The sequence below is a fragment of the Aegilops tauschii genome, chromosome 7 (assembly GCF_002575655.3).
Source record: "Aegilops tauschii subsp. strangulata cultivar AL8/78 chromosome 7, Aet v6.0, whole genome shotgun sequence".
NCBI classification, from domain to species: Eukaryota; Viridiplantae; Streptophyta; class Magnoliopsida; order Poales; family Poaceae; genus Aegilops; species Aegilops tauschii.
This window is the reverse complement of record NC_053041.3, coordinates 7,552,272-7,570,485: the sequence shown is the minus strand read 5'-3', so window position 1 is coordinate 7,570,485 and position 18,214 is coordinate 7,552,272. Positions and strand designations below refer to the sequence as shown.

Here is an 18,214-nt window from a genome sequence, read left to right as displayed (position 1 = left end):
GCTTTTGAGAGAGGCACAACCATGCCTCTCGGAAACGGAAAAAACACGTTTTCTGTCTTTTTTCCTTATGCGAGAGGCACGGTTTTGGTTCCGCGAGAAGCATGGCCATGCATGCCTCTTGGAAATGAAAAAAACGTGTTTTCTGTTTTTTTTTCTTCTGCGAGAGGCACTATTTTGCTTTCGCTAGAGGCACGACTGTGCCTCTCGAAAACGGAAAAAAAACGTGTTTTCTGTTTTTTTCTTCTGCGAGAGGCACGGTTGTGCTTTCGCGAGAGGCGGTCGTGCCTTCTTGGAAACGGAAAAAACACGTTTTCTGTTTTTTTTCCTTTCGTGAGAGGCACGGTTGTCATTTTGCGAGAGGCACGGCCGTGCGACTTTCGGAAAGGGAAAAAAACCCATGCTACCGGTTCGGTTTTTTCGTCCGGTTTTTTTCGTGAAAAAAAGTTTGTCAAAACCTATCAACATGAGATCTAATTTTGAAGATCTCGACACGAGGAATCCAACGATAAAAAATGTTCGAGATTTGGACGCACGGTTTAAGAGATAAAACAGTTTGAATAAACGAGTCTACGAAAAAAAAGAAAACTCTCGGGTTGCGACAAGTGAAGCATATGCAGTGCGCCACTTGTCATAATAACCTGAAAAGGTGGGAGTGATCTAAGAGCATCTCCAATAGCTTGTCTATATGGATGTCTATACTCGTTTTCCACGACCTGAGCCCCAAACAGGCGTCCAACAACTTGTCTATATGGTCGTCTAAATATACGCATCCTCTAAATCGACCTCAACAATGTCCAGGCCTGGACAATATGAAGGTGTTGTCTAAACTCAGCTGCAGTCATGATTTCTTCCTCTCCCCAGCGACGGCGCACCTGTCATGGTCCCTGTATATAGACACTCTGAAGCAAAACTGAACGTGTATATGAAGGAATCTTTTTAGACCATTGTCTATATAAATATATAGACATCCAAATATATACATGCTATTGGAGATGCTCTAAAGGGGTGGACAAGGAATCGATACCTAGAGCTCGGCGAAGAAATGAGGGATGCTGGCCACCACACAACGCTACTATTCATGTTTATTAAAGGAGCCGTGACGTACGCAAGCGGTTTTTCTCTGTTTTTTTTCTTCTCCATTTTTTCATTTGTTTATTCAGTTTTTTATTTTCCTTTTTCATTGGTTTTCACGGTTTGTTTCTATTTTTCCTTTTTTTTAATATTTCTTCATTTTTGTTTCATTGCCCTTTTACATCTTCATTTTTGTTTCGTTTTCATTTTCATCTTATTTTTTGTTTTTTATATTTGTTTTTATTTTCACTCTATATTTTTCAAATACTTGTTCAACATTTTTTAAATGTTTTTGAAGAGCATTTTTTTAATATATTTCTTTAGAATATTTTAAATTATAAAGAAAGGTATAAAAATAAAGCAAAAAGCGAGAACAGAAAACAGAAAACCAAAACCAAAACCAAAAAAACCAGCCTTTGCCTCCCGCGCGGCTGGGCCGGCTCATCTGGTCTCCATTCCAACCGACGCGAGGCGTCTCATGTGCTCGCTAGGGTGCCCAGCGCATCTCGCTAGCGCACCTGGAAAGAAAAAAACTCTCGCTCGCTCCCCTGCACGCTCGCCGCCACACTTCGTGGTCCAACGTGGAAGCGCTGCCGCTGCCGCACCCCCCTCCCTCTCCCGTGTCCACGCTCCGACGAGGAGGACTGCAGTTGCTCCCCAGGTCGCGGCGCGCACATCGGCAAAGATGGGGGCGGACGAGAGAGGCTTCCTTCCTCTGCAGCTGCAGGTACAGGTACAGGTACGCACTGTCGAAAAATTAGTACGGTAGTATCTGAGTTCTGTAAGCAGTATACGTCGCCACGCTCTGATAATCCACTAGGTAACCAGTGTGCGTGCCTGCCTGACTGGTACTGCTCACTGGAATGCTATCATTGTTTCCATGGAAGAGTTAATTTGGTAATGATTAGGATGGTTCTTGTCAGGTTCCCAAAAGTTCCAACTCAGGGGAAGGAGCAGACGCAAGGTCAGACGAAAGGTAGTACAAGGTTGTGGTCATTCATGGTCTGTATGGATCTGCAGCAGTGTCAGATGGTGGCATCAGAATTCAGGCATACATCCGAATTCCAACTTCTGGAAACCTGAGATCATTGGCAAGTTGGCATCGGCAATCTGCTGCCAATCAGAATTGTATGTGCTCCTCTGTCCCGGCCATGGTCTTGAAAGCCTGTCCGAATTCCAACTTCTGCAAACCTGAAATCATTGACATGTTGGCATCGGCAATCTGCTGCGAACCGGAATTGGACGTGCCTTGCGTCAGTTAGCAGCAAATGTTCAGAACTCCCCACGCATGCACAGTCAAAAGCTGAACACTAAGCAGTTACAGAAACAGAAAGTAGTAGACATGAAGCAAGCAACAATATTTACTTCTGGGACATTATTAACCGATCCTACCAATGCAAAAGAGTTGTGGGATCCATGAGACAGAAGATAAAGATGGTTCAACCATATTTGAACAAGGAAGAGACTTGGGTGGGGCGTAATTAAGCACCTTAGTTGTAGTCAGGCTTCCAACCCTCTGCTGGTGGTGGGTCCATTGGGCCTCTGCTGCCCACGGCGTGCATCCTCTCGTCTCCGTCAGCGTCAGCGCAGATGGCAGAGGCAGGGTAAGTGGCTGGATGCTCGCCGATGCATACATATCCTTGCTCTGATATTAATCCAGTACGTAATCAGTCAGTGTGTGTGCCTGCCTGCCTGATTATAAGTGCTCGCTGGAATACTACTATCATTGGTTCCATGGAAGAGTTAATTTGGTGATGATTAGTTGTGGACACCACAGATGAATAAATCTGCTCTAGTCTGATACTCTGTCGTAATAGGCATCAGGATAGTTCATGTCAGGCTCCCAAAGGCTCCAACTCACGGAAGGAGCAGGCACGAGGTCAGATTATTACTGCCATTCTTATGTGCATTGTAGGATTTGGAACAATCTCATCACCAGTATGATATCGCCGTTGTGCGGAAGAAAAATTATTCGCTCTGTTAAGTTTCATCTACCTGGCAAGACGACTTGTTACAACACAGACTGATTGTGTACACACAGAAAAAATACAATGTTGTACACATAGGTTGGAGTCAGTCAGACGCAGTTCATAAGAAACTCTTTGTAGAAAGGCAAAAATGAATTCTTTGCAATGAAGCCTCATGCTTTCTCGCAAAAAGAAAGATGAAGCTGTTAGGTTGATCTCTCTCCCGTTCGACCCGGACCCGAACGGGCCCCTGACTCGCGCCCTGATCGGGGGCGCCCAACCAAACCATGGTTGGTGGGCCCCTGTGACCCGCGCTATATAAAAAGAGGTGGGGGCCGGGACACGACTCACGAGGTTAATCGCTGCCACAATCCCCACCTACAATCCCTACCGATCTAGGGTTAGCGCGGTGCTCACGGGAAGCTCCACCACCGTCGCCTACTCTCTGCCATCGCCGTGTGCCCTAGCATCACGATGGCCTCCGGCTCGAGTTCATCCGCTGCTGGACAAGGTAGGTTCACCGGATCTACTAGCCTACTCCGATCCAAAGTTCTATCAGAAGCCTCATGTTTGTAACTCAGTCGTCTGTAGCCAAAAGGAAAAAAAGGAAAAGGAAGAACTGAAATGTTTCAAATGCTTGCAAGATGCCTAGCAATATAAGGTATGACACAAACATGGCAGGAGCCTTTCGGAGAAACACATTAATATATTAGAGCGACACCTGCTTCTTCTGCTGTGCAGATTTTTATTTTAGAGAAGCTGTACAGATTAAAGCAACGAACTTACATGTGTATGAAATACTACTTCCAGAGGGCTTTGAAGTTTGAACCCACATTCCTTTGCTGACGGAGACGCTTCGTCAGCGCAGCCAATCTCGCTTCTTTCTCCAGGCCCCACGCCGTCGAAGAGCTGCCCTGGGCCAGGAGGGCGGAGGTTGCCTCAGGACGCGGCACGCACAGCGCCATCCTTCCCCGTGCGCACAGCGGCAAGATGGGGGCGGATCGATCATTGCCTCCTTCATGTTGTGGAGGCTTTTGGAAATTGCGACCTGCAGGTACATTATAATTCATCGCGTTAGCATCGCATGTTATCACCAAATTTGATGTGAGAAACATTTATTTAGATATAAGGGAGATTGATTATTTACCGGGGCACTCATGCGCATACCCGATTTACTTTGCAGCTACTATTCTGGATTTCCATGACGCCGTCATCACTAAATGTATTTATATTTATGTGGGACAGAGACCAAAGTGGAAATACTCCCCACCTTCTCTGCATCGTCTTTGCAACCCTGGACAGTCATATATGGTTAAGCGTTCGAGGGCTGGCAACCGATCCAAGAGGCCATGCGGAAATTCCTCTATGTCTGGAGAACTCCAAATCCACAATTGCCTAAGGCCTTATTCAGTTAAACCTCTCCTCCAGGGGATTGAGTGAGATTTTGACTTGTATGGGATTTAATCCACTTCAATCCCCTTCAATTTTGTTGCAACCGAACAATCCCTAAGAGTAGTGAGGCCACACATCCCATCAGGCAGCCTTTCCGGCCATGGCATCCAGTCACATCAAGACTCCAGCGGCGCGCACAGCAGCAAGACGGGGGCGGGCGAGAGAGGCGAGGCTTCCTTCACATGTTGTGGAGGCTTTCAAATATTCCAAGCTGCAGGTACATCGATTCATCGCGTTAGCATCGCATGGTATCACTGAATTTGATGTGAGCAACATCTATTTAGACACAAGGGAGATTGATTATTTACTTCACAGCTTGACTTTTCATGACGCCCTCATCTAAATCATCAAACGTGGGACAGCGGAGACCAAGTGGAAATATTCCCCACCTTCTCTGCATGGTCTTTCCAACGCCGGACAGTCATATATGGTTAAGCGTTCGAGGGCTGACAACCGCTCCAGGAGACCATGCGGGAATTCATCTATAGCTGGGCAACTCAAAATCATTAATGAACTAAGAGAAGTGAGGCCATACATCCCATGCAGCGCTTTCAGGCCACTGCAGCCAAGCACACTGAGACTCCTCAGCTTGGCCAGATTTCCAAGGTTAGAAGGCAGCTTGGCTAGACTCTTGTAATCTGAAATTAACAAGTCCTCCAAGGACATTGGAAGGGTCTCATCCTCAGAAGATGAAATGTTCCCCTCCAGGTTGTCACAATCTTGTATCCGTAGAAAGCGGAGGCGATCCAAGCACCGGAACTCCTCTGTTGGCCAGCGAACAAGACCGCTGCAACTGCTAATCTTCAGAGATCTCATGAACGAGAAGCATTTCCAAACCATAAGTTGTGAGCTAGACAATCCGAAGCTTCTGACCAAGCTGTTGGGCCCTTCCAGAGTCAAACTCTTAAGTTTTTCAAGTGGCCTTTGACTTTGGCTTTGTTGGCTGTCTAGAGGCAACATAGGTATGTCTTCTGGAGACCCAAGAGTTAACCTGGCGAGAAATGGCCAGGAGCCCAAACGGATTCTCATAAAAACTAGACCGACTGCAGTACTATGTACTCCAACTATTCTCAAGTTCTTGATGATGGGGTTCACTGGAATACTTGCAAGCTTGGGGCACTTTTCGATCATTAGCTCTTTAAGCATCGAGAACGTTACCAAGCTATCACTAGGCTCTCCCACAATGTTTTCTGCCCACATCTCTAGGCTGATAACTCGATCAACTCCATTCTTTTCAACCCAGGGAAAATTTGCACAAGAGTAGTGTGACCTCCAGCTTCCACACCAAGGTTATTACATAATGTTGTCAAGTTATCCATCTTCTGTAAGGACAAAAACTCAAGAGAAACTGAGAGCCATACTATAGGTATAGTCTTGCATCTTGGGCAGTTGGAAATTTTGAGATCTCTCAAGCAGTTAAACAACTGAGGCTTTCTAATCCATTGTGACATTTCTAGGACACTATATCCACGTATCTCCAACTTTTGGATATTAGTATGAGGTTCTAAACATTGAAGCACTTCTTCCACATTGTAGGCCATATCTCTAGGCCCATCACCTATTTCTTGGTCCCAAGAGAAGAAGAACTCAGTTAGATTTTGCTTCTGATTGAGGTTGGCTTCTTTTGCATTCTCACAACTCTTTATCTTGCTCAAATTCAAAAGTTCCAACCTATTGCTAAGCTGTTGCAAATCTTTGAGCTGCTCTATCCCAAGGCCATCTCCAGTACCCACAACAAATGTTGTTAATATGTGAAGGTTGTTAAGTAGACCAAAGTTTGGAGACATACTTTTGAGACTACTACAACCAGAAAGATAAAGATGGATGAGCTTTCTCAATCTTGCCATGTCTTCTGGTAACTGCTGCAACTTCTGGCAATCTATGAGCCTCAGTGTTTGCAAGTTATACAACATACATATTGAATCTGGCAACCTAACGATGTTAGACCCAGAGAGGTCAAGATACCGTAAATGTTTTGCATTTATGGCCTTGCAAATGACAGCTGGAGAAGGGGAACAATGCAATGCTCTTAGTGATGCCAATACCTCCTGGAACACCTTAATATCCTTGTGAGATCTGCTTCGAAATTTATAATTATGATCCATCAATGATTCTGAAGGAGCTAACATCGTGCAGAGGTATGTTCTTCCTTTGCGTAACCCACTGATTTGGTCCAATTCAGCTTTTGACATTTGCATGTGACAAACACCTTTTAACAATAGTTTCTGCTGAGACAATTCTTCTATACTTGCACCTTCATCCATGACATCTTTTGCTAGATCATGCATTAAGTCATGCATTTTACATACAATTATCTCATATTTTGTGTTACTAGCATAGACAACAGATTTGACTACCACTTCCTTATCTTGTAGGAAGGACCTCCAAACCAATTCATCGAAAATGTATTCTCCTCTGTGTACTAAATCCATTGCTCCCTCTTCTTGAATAAAGCCATTTGCCATCCATAGTTGGATCAACCTATCCTTCTCCATCTCATAATCCTTGGGAAAAATTGCACAGAATGCAAAACATTGCTTCATTTCAGATGATAGGAGTTTGTAGCTTAACTTTAGTATGGGCATGACCTCATATTTGCCTCCATCATTATCCCCAATGTTACTTTCTTCGATGGCCTTCCATTCTTGTACTTTTTTATTTGAACTCAGCAATCCACCCATTATCTTGAGAGCAAGAGGCAACCCCCCACATTTATTGACAATACACCTTCCAATGGTGACCAACTCTGCTTGCTCATCTACACCATTGCTAAATGCTTTGTTTGAAAACAACTCCCATGAATCTTCTTCACTCAGAAATATTAGTTCATGGGGCTTAACGGTGCACATTATAGAGGCTACTTGCTTGCTTCGACATGTGACCAATATAACACTTCCTTGTCCACCAACAGAACACAATAGTGGCTTCAATTCATCCTCCCACATCCTCTTGTTTTCATTCCATACATCATCGAGAACAAGTAAAAATCTCTTTTGGCCAATGACTTGCTCAAGTCGTTTTTGTAATAGTTCGATGCTGTCAGGCAGGTCACAACTTCCATTTGTAGCCAACTCAATGATGGATCTCACAAGAGCAATGGCATCAAAGTTGTCTGACACACAGTGCCACATCTTTAACTGGAAATGTTGCTGGACTTCTTGCTCATTGTACACCATCTTAGCAAGTGTCGTCTTGCCAAGACCTCCCATCCCAAAGATGGGCAGCACGTTCACCTTCCGTTCATCTTTCTGGTCCAACAACATCTTCACCACCCTCTTCCTGTCAACATCTTTCTGGTCCAAAGTTTATTTTTCTTTCTTTAATAATCCCGCTGTGTAAGTGTTTTGCATCCTGCACTGATTCAGTTACTATAATTGATTCCAACCAAATAATGCGGACAGAATGCACCACTTTCCAGCTTGTTGATAGGACAATAATTGAAGAGAGAAGCATGACATGCATGCATCTGCTGTGAAGACTTTCTCACTTGTGTCACTGAGGGTTCAGCAGGAATAGACAAGACACTGTTTTTGATTTACCACTTGTTCTGTGACGTACTAGATGTGGACCTCCTAATTGATCTGTATCATATTTTTTGTTTTGCTATGTAACTTGATCTGTTCCATATTTCATTTTTTTCTTGTTGGATACTGCTCCAGGTAAAATTGAACCCAGAGATCTCATAGCCAGGTAGAACTTCTGTGTGGAATTTTATTACCTATGTTATGCCCAGAAAATTCCGAAGAGGCGGTCCTGCATCAATTCTTCTCATGACGCAGGCGCCCAAACAATAACATAGGCAATAAATTCCACACCTAAATTCTCTACCTCTAGAGCTATATAATTGATCAGTATCATATTTTTGTTTTGCTATATAATTTAAACTTTTTTTGTACTTGATTTTTTCCCTGTAGACTATAGATCCAGGACAAATAGAAAGCCAGAAATCTCATAACCAGGAAGAATTGCTGTGTGGAATGTACTGCCTATGTTATGCAAAGAAAATTCCAAAGAGGCGCTCTGGCATCAATTCTGTTCATGAGTGAACTAATATTATAGCAATACCTCTAGAGTTTAGATCACCAAAAATATATCAGTTTTAACGATGGCTGTGGGAGCACATAAGTGAACTAATATTATAAAGGGCACCTGGTGTAAAGTAAATCATCTGCAGCGCAAAAATATAGCTGGAGTAAAACTTAAGATGGATTGTCTGAGGTTGTTGTTGCCAAGATAGAGCATGCAGTGCTACCAGTTAAAAACCACAAAATCATTCAATTTGTCGTGGAATGTCCCTTGCTGTGGTTTTAGTTTTAATTGTAAGTTAAAAATTGTCCAGCATTTGTTTTGGGTTTGGATTAGTGAAGTTCAGCTGGTTACAGTGGGAGCTCCAGCGCTAGTGTGGTCGGTTTGGAGGACGAGAAATGATGCTTGTTTTCGTGATATCCTTCCACACGCAGCCCCTGTTTCTGTAGAGAAGTAACTTCGGTACAACCCCCCCCCCCCCCCCCCCCCCACACGCAGCCCCTGTTTCTGTAGAGAAATAAAATATCTGCAGAATATAAATTGCAGATAAAATATGAATCTACAAAAGCATTACATATTTTTCTTTTGCTGTTCATAATGTATTGTTTGGAGAACTAATTTAACTTCCAAAGTTGGCTAATGGAATAACCTGATTTCATACACACACACAAATCCTTCCGTACAGAAATGGTTTGGTATACTTCATTGAAGCAAAATGAACAACACCACTGAGATATTTTAAATACGCGTGTCTTCTTGTTTTCAAAACATAAATTTTGTTCCTAGGCTCTACTGGACAAAAACATAATCGAAGTGTTCTCTTCAGGTTTTACAAAAAAAAGGGGAAGATTTTACGGGGGCAATGCACCAAAAGGAAGATTTGTTGCCTACATATTCAAGAGCATTTGCACATCTACAAACAAGAAAGCATCAATGGGGGCAACAAACAGATCTTGCGGCCAAGATGTTGGCCGCTGTATCCGATGGAAGTAGGTCCCGAGACTTCACTGTGTCTTGGAGGAAACATGACGCTGCATGTGGTGGGGAGAGCATGTGATAGCGGCCGCGGCTCCGACGTGGCTGTGGACGGAGGCGGCGCATCTTTGAGCCGACCAGTAGTGATACCGACGAAGGCCAGATCTAGCCTCTTGAGGCTCGGGGCAGTTCCTTCAGCGAGGTCGGCACCACACATCACATAATGTAGAATAAGAGCGGTGCTCGCCAGCAGCCCACGCCTGAGACGGCGAGAGAGGCTTGAACTGGAAACATGGGGCGACGAGCAAGGGGGAGCTCGGGTTGCAATATTTGTTATGTGCAGTGGCGGAGCTAGCATTTGACAACAGGGTGGTCCGCCAAATTTTTTTTTGCCACAAACTTGACATGTGAATTTTGTACTTAACTAGCTATCTATATACCACATAGAAATAGATCAATAGGGTCTTACAAACACATTAAAATTCTCATTCTAACTATCAATACAACATAAACATAGATCAATTTGGTCTTAAAATATGATATAATTAAACAAAAAATAATGTGTATCTTTAATTGGTTAGTGTACAGGATAGTGTATAGCACAACAAAGAAGAAACCCTATATTAAATTTGGGAATGGGGGCCAATGGGCTGGTACCTCAAATAGTGCAAGAGGGCAACCACCGGAAATGTGTTGAGTCAACCTTGGTCTTCGGTTGAATGCATGCAACACCAACAGCTTCCTTGGCGTACAAGGACTAGGTAGTTACCTAGCAATTTCCTAGTAAGTTTTCTTAGCCGGTGCAAGAGACTTGACTAGAAGAGACTTGACCGGAAGTCTTCGTGTGGTAAGTACGTGGTAGTTTCCTAATAGTAGTCATGAAATGGCTATGCATGGCCATGGTAGTAGCCACGTAATTTCCAGTGCGTGTGTGTGCTGTGCACATCCCGGGCCTATAAAAGGACCTGGCTCCCTCATTTGTAACCAAGCCAATTCAGAAGCAAAAGCATTCGGCTTCCACTAGTAGTACACCACCGTGTCTCCTCACTAGTACGTGAGTGTGTGTTCTTGGTAGTGTTCATGCTAGTGTTCCTCGTTCAGATATTGTGCTCTTTCCTTAGTCTGGTACTAGCTAGTCCGTAGTTTAGGCTAACAAAATGCTGGAGTGCAAATTGGGCGTTTGGGCGGCTGACGTCGGCTTGCAGCGGCCGGGGCAGGGTCGCAAGCCCGCAATCGGCAGGAGGGGCGGACGCGCGATGGGCGTGGCTGGCTCCGAGCGCCAGTTGCGATGTACCTGGATGGAGAGCCAGAGAGGCAGGATTGGCACCGTAGAAGGGGGAGGAGCGGTGAACGGCGACGCCGCGGTGGCGAGGCAGGAGCGGACGGCCGGACGGGAGCATCTCAGCGAGCACTGGAGGGTAGATGGGGATTGGGGAATCAGGACGGCTGGTCTATGCTCGATTGCGGTGGCTGCGTGCGTGCTTGCGTTATTGGGCTTCTTGCTTCTCTCTGGCCCATCTCTGTTGCATAGGTATATATGGCTGGTGCAAAATCCCAGGGTGGGCCCCGGCCCACCCTGGCCACCTCTAGTTGAATCCAAGTATATTATCTTCTAGTGGCGGAGCTTCATGGGAGCAATAGGGGGCCATTGCCCCCCAACCCCACCCCCTTTAAAACTCTTAAGTGTACCCCTACTTTTGTGGTTGCAACATTTCTTCTATTTATTTTTGCATTTCACACAAAGTTTTCACGTCACTACAGACCGTCTCCATCCTCTTCGCCAAAGCATTCTTGGCGGTCCAGTACTGTTATCTCAGCAGTACAATATTGGTTTTTTGCTTATTACCTGCAGCCCACGAGCAGGCCCATCATCATCTGTGGCCTAGTAAGACGTTCGAAGCTTGAAACGTGTAAGGCATGCCACATCTTCCACCAGCCAACTCAATGATGGATTTCAAAAGAGCAATGACATCAAAGTTGTCGGACACACAGTGCCACATCTTCAACCCGAAATGTTGCTGGACCCCTTGGTCATTATAGACCATCTTAGCAAGAGTCGTCTTGCCAAGACCTCCCATCCCAATGATGGGCAACACCCGCACCCTCCGTTGATCCTGCTGGTCTAGCAGCAACTTCACCACCACCTCCTTATCAGCATCTCTTCCAAAGATCTTGGTAGTCTCGTCCAGTTTTGAGTGTGGCTGCCGCCAAGGATATTGCCCCTCCTCCCTATGGACTCTTGTACTACTTGCAGGGTTCGATTAGTCCAGGTTGTTGGATTGATTACTAGTCAGGGTTCGATTGAACTATAAAGGCGGCACCGGTGCCGCAGAGTTTGGTCCAAGACTGTTTTCGTACTATTTGCAGGAAGCCAACATGCAATTGCAAACTTCACCTGACCAGAGTCATTATAATTGCCAGAGGCCCAACATCAAAGCTAGCATCGTGTTAAGCCCAAAAACCAGGCCCAGTTTCAACTCTTTTCTGAATATTTTAGCTCGGCATTTAAGAAGTTAAATTCAATGACCGTATGCTAAGGCCACAATGATGAGTTACTCTATATAATCCGGTAGTGATGCGAGGGGAGAGAGGAAGAGGTCTACATCACTACACACAAGGCTTTATCGAGTGGGGTGGTGTCAAACATAAAAAGTAAGATGCAACAATGATGGCAAGAGGAAAAATAAAGAGATTCATCAAACGGTTTAAAAATATATTTTTGCGAAAAAATCCATTCAGGTGAGCAATAACCTATATCTGAAAAGTGATACCCGGGCGTACGTGGGTATGTAATGTTTTAAAACCGTGTGTGTGCACATGTGGTGGGGAGGGGGCCTGAGTATTGTGTGTTGTTAAGACCTTCAACCCTTTAGATCGTTCTGATTTTATCAGTAAGTTAATTAAAGTGCGGCTCTTCGCCGAGCGGTTTGCACACCTAGCGAACTGATCCATGCATATAGAGGATGATTTTTTGGGAAAGCCGCTGAAGATGCTCTAACTACCACCACATATTTTCAGTCTCGTCCCTAAAATATCTCCTAAAATGAATATAGCCGAACACGCCTAAAATGCAGTTGAAACCATTACATTTTCACTCAAGGTTAAATTATACAGCATGCTTGGCAGTTGTTGTTTTTTTCTTTAAAAAACATGCATATAGCCACAAGTCTTTCAAAATCTTGTCATGAAACCATTCACTAAAACTCATGCCCTTACTTTCGAAATATGACAAAAGAATTGTGATTGGTTATCTATAGCTTTCACAACACACGACAAGACTCCTGATCGACGCGTACATACCACATAAAGTTGCATGCATGCTGTAAATGTAGTGCGTATCAGTGGTCCATCCTGCATATATATGGAAATTACGCGGGTCATCAGCAGCCATCGCTGAAGGAAGGGGCACCCGCACAAGGGTAGGGTCATGCCCGCGCATTGATGGATGAATTGATAGCGATATAGAAGTTCAGTGAGATATAGTTGTATGGGACATGAATATTAGATTAATAATACGAAAAAAGAAACTACAAGTAAAAATACAAATGACATACTGTATTTTTGATTATTTTTATAGCCATAAAACATTCATTAATTATAAGTAGCATAATAAAATGAGTCGCTTCTCATGCATGGTTGCATGTTGGTGTGTAACACCAACGACAATACCTAGCAGAACGCGACCAACCACGGAAGGGCGTGAGCACCACCGAGACAAGATCGAGCACTAGTACAACGTGAACCAAGCGTTACAACTGATGTGTTGACACTAGGATATGACGACCAGAATGTTTCTATGAGATTTGGTTGTAGAAACATGAACATTTGAGGTAATAATGTGATAACTAAGACAGAGAATACATATGATTTATTGGGTGATAACTAAAACTGAAAATACATATGATTTGTTGTGTTTGATTATTATCCAATAATTGTAAAAAAATATTTTTGCAAGATAATTTTAAAATATTAGGTGAACATAAATAGCATAATATAATGGAAATTATCATGCATAATATTAGTTGAACATCTTGCCCTGGATTTTTCCTATGCATGGATACATGCTGGGATGGGCTTTTCAATGTATGTTACATGATAAGGTGGCAAACTTGAATGTTGAGATAAATTACTTACTTGGAGATATAGAAAATTCCTGAATATATTATGAATCCAGGTTTTTTTTAATATCATGAACATTTTTTTAAAATTCAGGATCATTGTCTGAAATATGGGTACATTTTCGGATTCACGATCATTTTCTAAATTTGGGGAAAAATGAAATTGTGATTGTTTTTGAATTCATGATCATTTTATGAAAGTTCCTGACATTTTCAAATTCGAAAACATTTCCCAAATTCGCAATCTCTTTTTAAATTTCACGATATGTTATTTAAATTATAAGTTATTTTGAAGCACTGACTTTTTAAAATTTGGATTGTAAGTTAATTGAAAACTGGATGAAGTAATAAAATTGGCCAGAAAACGAATAAAGGAAAAATAATCGTTGGCGCGAGGCACGGGGAGAGTGTCCTGGGCCGGCGCGGGGTTGAGGGTTTGACAGCAGACATGGCAGTTAGTGCCTCAGCGGCCATCCACGCAAAACAACGGGCTAGGCACCTTCCATCCCACGTTTGGACGCTTGAGTCCGGGTTGGCCTCTTTAGGTTCACCGCCGACCAAAAATGTCAACTGGTAAAATAAACTTTGGACATATATAATTTTTTGAATGAGGACACCCAAAGGGCATCTTAAATTTGATTAATATCAAGGAAAATAAAAGGCCAGTTGTATTTGACCGTTTATTTAGGCCAATTTTGAGAAGGCCAGTTTTATACGAGGAAAACAAAAGCCACAATTGGATCAGCAAAGAGTTCCATTGTACTTGAACTTTGCACACATATAGAAGAAATGCGCATGCATGCTGCAAAATACAGGGTTTTTTTTCTAAGATTAGTAGATTACGGTTCACACGAGAGCACGTGTAACACCCATGTGTTACCTAAGGATAAGTAAAATGCATTGATTGTCATTTAGAATTAAATTTTGCTTAACTATCATTTTTCTAATAACTCGGGCATGCTAGTATTTATAAATAATTTTGGAGATAAATATCTCAAGACCAATAGGTGCATGCCAATCATTAGGAGATTTTCGTTGTATTAGAAGATGGTGGGGTATTACATTTGCTTGAGCAATCCACGTACACTTGCATGCATGCATCAATGCATGGCATGCACCACATCCATGGTCTGTGCTCGACGCACTGCATGCATGTAGCATCCATTTAGTCACCCAATTACCGTAATGCATGCACGTAGCCTGCCGACTAGCTCAGTAAGGTTAGCTGCATTTTCTTCTCACAGGCCAGCTAGCTCTTGGGCTGCACTATACTGCCGTCTAGGGCAGTAGATATTTTTGGCATGCGGTGATGAGAAGGCTTGTTGTATGGCTACGTGTCTTTTCCTTGAGAGATAGAATGTTACGTGTCATTCGCTCTGGTTAGAAACATATGCATGCATGAGCTAGTAGGTGCATCGAACCAGCCATTAGGTGAAGCAAAGGGGCACTAGCTTATCCTTTGGAGCGAGCAGGAGTTACGGAGGCAGCTCGACGGTGATTAATGCGTTCACAAGGAGCTACTCACTTTTTACCAGTATATTGGAGACCAGGTGCTGTAGCGTAGGGCCATCGACACACTAGTCAGAGTCGTCTGCTGGAAGAAGAAGTTGGAGCTCTCGCTGGTGTTGTTCCTAGCGACCGCGTGGTAGAGGTACTGCTGGTCAGGCAAGTAGCCGTTCCTTTGTTCTTATTCCGTTGTTGTGCTTTGTTCTGCGACTTGCACTCTGTTTCACTGATCTAGAGATATACTGCTGCTAGTATCTCTTTGCTAGCCACTGTACCGTGATATATGAGTTCTTCTGCAACTGTCCTCTATTCGTTGGCCACGGTACTGTTGAAAAGAAATATGTTCCGGTGAGCAAGTAATCGTCATGATTATGTGGTCTTACGCGGAGACGTGAGGATTACTACATAAGTTTCATCATACCACTGACCTCCTTATTGCCATATCCACATATTATCTATATTGGTGTCACGACCGCAAACATATTGTACCGGTCACGGTTTCAAGTATGGGACTGTTTGAGTTCTCCGCTGGAGGCGATACTTGTTCCGAACAGGGTATCGGTGATGGATCCTTGGGAACGACCCATACTAGTAAGTCAAGTTGTCGTGCCTCAGGGGATCAAAGGGCTCTGCTCTTCTGGAAACCACGTCGTTCTGGTCGAGGCTGTCGATGTCGGAGTACCCCTCTTAAGAGTGTAAAAGTGTGAATATTCACCCCTGTGAGTCCCGGGTAGGGAACCTTGCTGGTCACGTGTGATACCAATATTTTCCTTATACACCGCCGTAAATATTTTCAGTATTTCCGTTGAACTCTGTTCGATATTATATTTTAATTCAGCCTTTACTTTACTTTACTTTTCACCGCTAAATCTTTCCATTGTTGCCGTATCACTTCCTTGAAATTGAATTACACAGTTGTGGTATTCATAACACTTTCTCCTTTTATGCTCTTGAATAAATGCTACTTGTTGGGTATGAATCATCATACTCACCCTTGCTTAATTTCTATTTTTGCAGCCCAAAGCGGTAATGATCCTGAGCATGGCTTTGAGCAGTAGGCGTAGAACGCGTTGGGAGGGAATAAATTAAAGTACTTTAGGAGTTTATTTTCAGCAAGAGCTTTGTATCTCCAGAATAAAGAATACATGCTACATATGTGTATTATTGTGAAATGTTTTAGTTTAGGCCTCACACGTTTATAAGCTTTTGTTTATAAACGCGTGGCGGCTGTTACGTCCGAGTCTTGTTTTGGGGCGTGACAGCACGTGCGCTTAGTCTTCATTTTGAATATCCCATATTTTGAAGAAAAAAAATACAACAAATAACGATCAAGCCCAGCCCAGCCTCGTGAGCCTAACACTGTACTGGTCTATTGGGCCTTTGCTGCCCACAGGGCCCCGCCGTACATGAGTCCATACTCCATCCATCCACATCTCCTCCACGCCCCACTTTGTGTGGTCCACCGTCGAAGCGCCGCCGCCCCTCCCCCTTGGCCGTGCGCTCCGGCGAGGAGGACTGCCCCGGTTCGCGGCGCCCACTCACAACGGCAAGATGGGGCCGGATCGATCATTGCTTCCCTTTCAGAAATTCCAACTTGCAGGTACACTGGAAACAGGGCGATTTGTTTAGTAATGCATCAATTTTTATGAGACAATCGAGTACTAGCTAGCTGCTTACTCACAGTGTCCGTTTACGAATCGATGATGGCTGGCGGAGCTCTCTGCGTTATCCTCACAGACACGGATTCACTATCTAGTCTGAAGACCACTGCAAACAAAAAATAATACTCCCTCCGTCCTAAAATTATTGTAGACAAATTTAAGACAATAATTTTGGGACGGAGGGAGTAGTAGTCTGAATAAACAATTTCATTTCTCCAATCATTAAAGAGGAAGCAAATACTCCCTCCCTCCCAAAATTCTTGTCTTAAATTCGTCTAGATATGAAACGTTTTTTCCATGGCTCCAGATTAAGTAGTATTGTCATTTAAGCAATTTCGGTATTTATTTATTGAGAAAAGTATATTTTTCGTCTCTCAATTCTTTTGAAAGTCTAGATTTGGTCCCTCAATTTCAAAACCGGCAAACCTCAGTCCCTCAACTCTTCAAACCGGATAACTTTAGTCGCTCGTCTCAACTGACCCGGTATCAGTGCTGACTCAGCGTGGTTTTGACCAGTCTTCGCTGAGGTGGCAAAATTCATCTCTCCTATTCATCCTATCTCTTCTTCGTCTCATCTCTCTAGTAGGCATTTGATCGACCGACTCGCGTGCGAGCCTGCACTTCCGTCACCGGCACCACTTCGTTGTCTGGCTAGGCAACACCAGCTAAGAGCACATTTTTTTTTATCAATCAAAGACAATAGGAGAGGCTCCTACTGACTTTTTTTCATTCATTTACACACCAAATACATTAGTAGGGGTACACAGGCACATCCAAGGGGATATCCTCTGACCCCACATCCTTATCATCCAATCACATGGTGAGGGGGTGATAAGGAGAAGCAATACGTTACAACTAGAACAAAGTTACTCTTATACGATGGAGTTTACAAAACTCTCAACGAACCCCACTAAGGAGGGTTTGATTCTATGAGCTAGAAGAGCAAAATCCGTCTTAAACCTTTTCTTCCAAGAGGGGAGCGAGTTGGGAGCTAAGAGCACGTTGCTGGAGGCCGGACCTGCACGCCATGGCTGGTCGTCGACGATGGTCGCCCGGGGCTTGGCATGTCGACACATCGACGATGGCTGCCGACGTTGCGGGGGCGCTTGTGTTCGCCTGCTTCGTCCTCGTAGCTGATGCTCGATGGTCGCGCGGTAATTATCGCCGAAGCGAGAGTCCCGCAGGTTGCTGGTGCGGAGGAGTGTGGGTATGATGGAGAGCACGTGTAGGCGGCTGCCGGATGGCGAACGACTGGACGTAGTGCACCTTGCGGAGGACGGAGGACGGTAAAAAAAAGACGCTGGCGAGAGACGGAGGCGAGGCGCACGACGAAGCAGAACACGCCGTTCATGCGCACGCCGGACGGGTGCAGCACGACGAGTGGGAGCGTGTTAGTGCACCCCTTGTGGCAGTTGTAGAACATGGCCAGCGTGATCAC

At 44.1% G+C, this 18,214-nt stretch overlaps 1 pseudogene; it reads right to left on the bottom strand.

The window, feature by feature from the left end:
• Positions 1-3,838: 3,838 nt before the first annotated feature.
• LOC109765135 (disease resistance protein RGA2-like) lies at positions 3,839-18,199 on the bottom strand (annotated as a pseudogene).
• Positions 18,200-18,214: the final 15 nt, after the last annotated feature.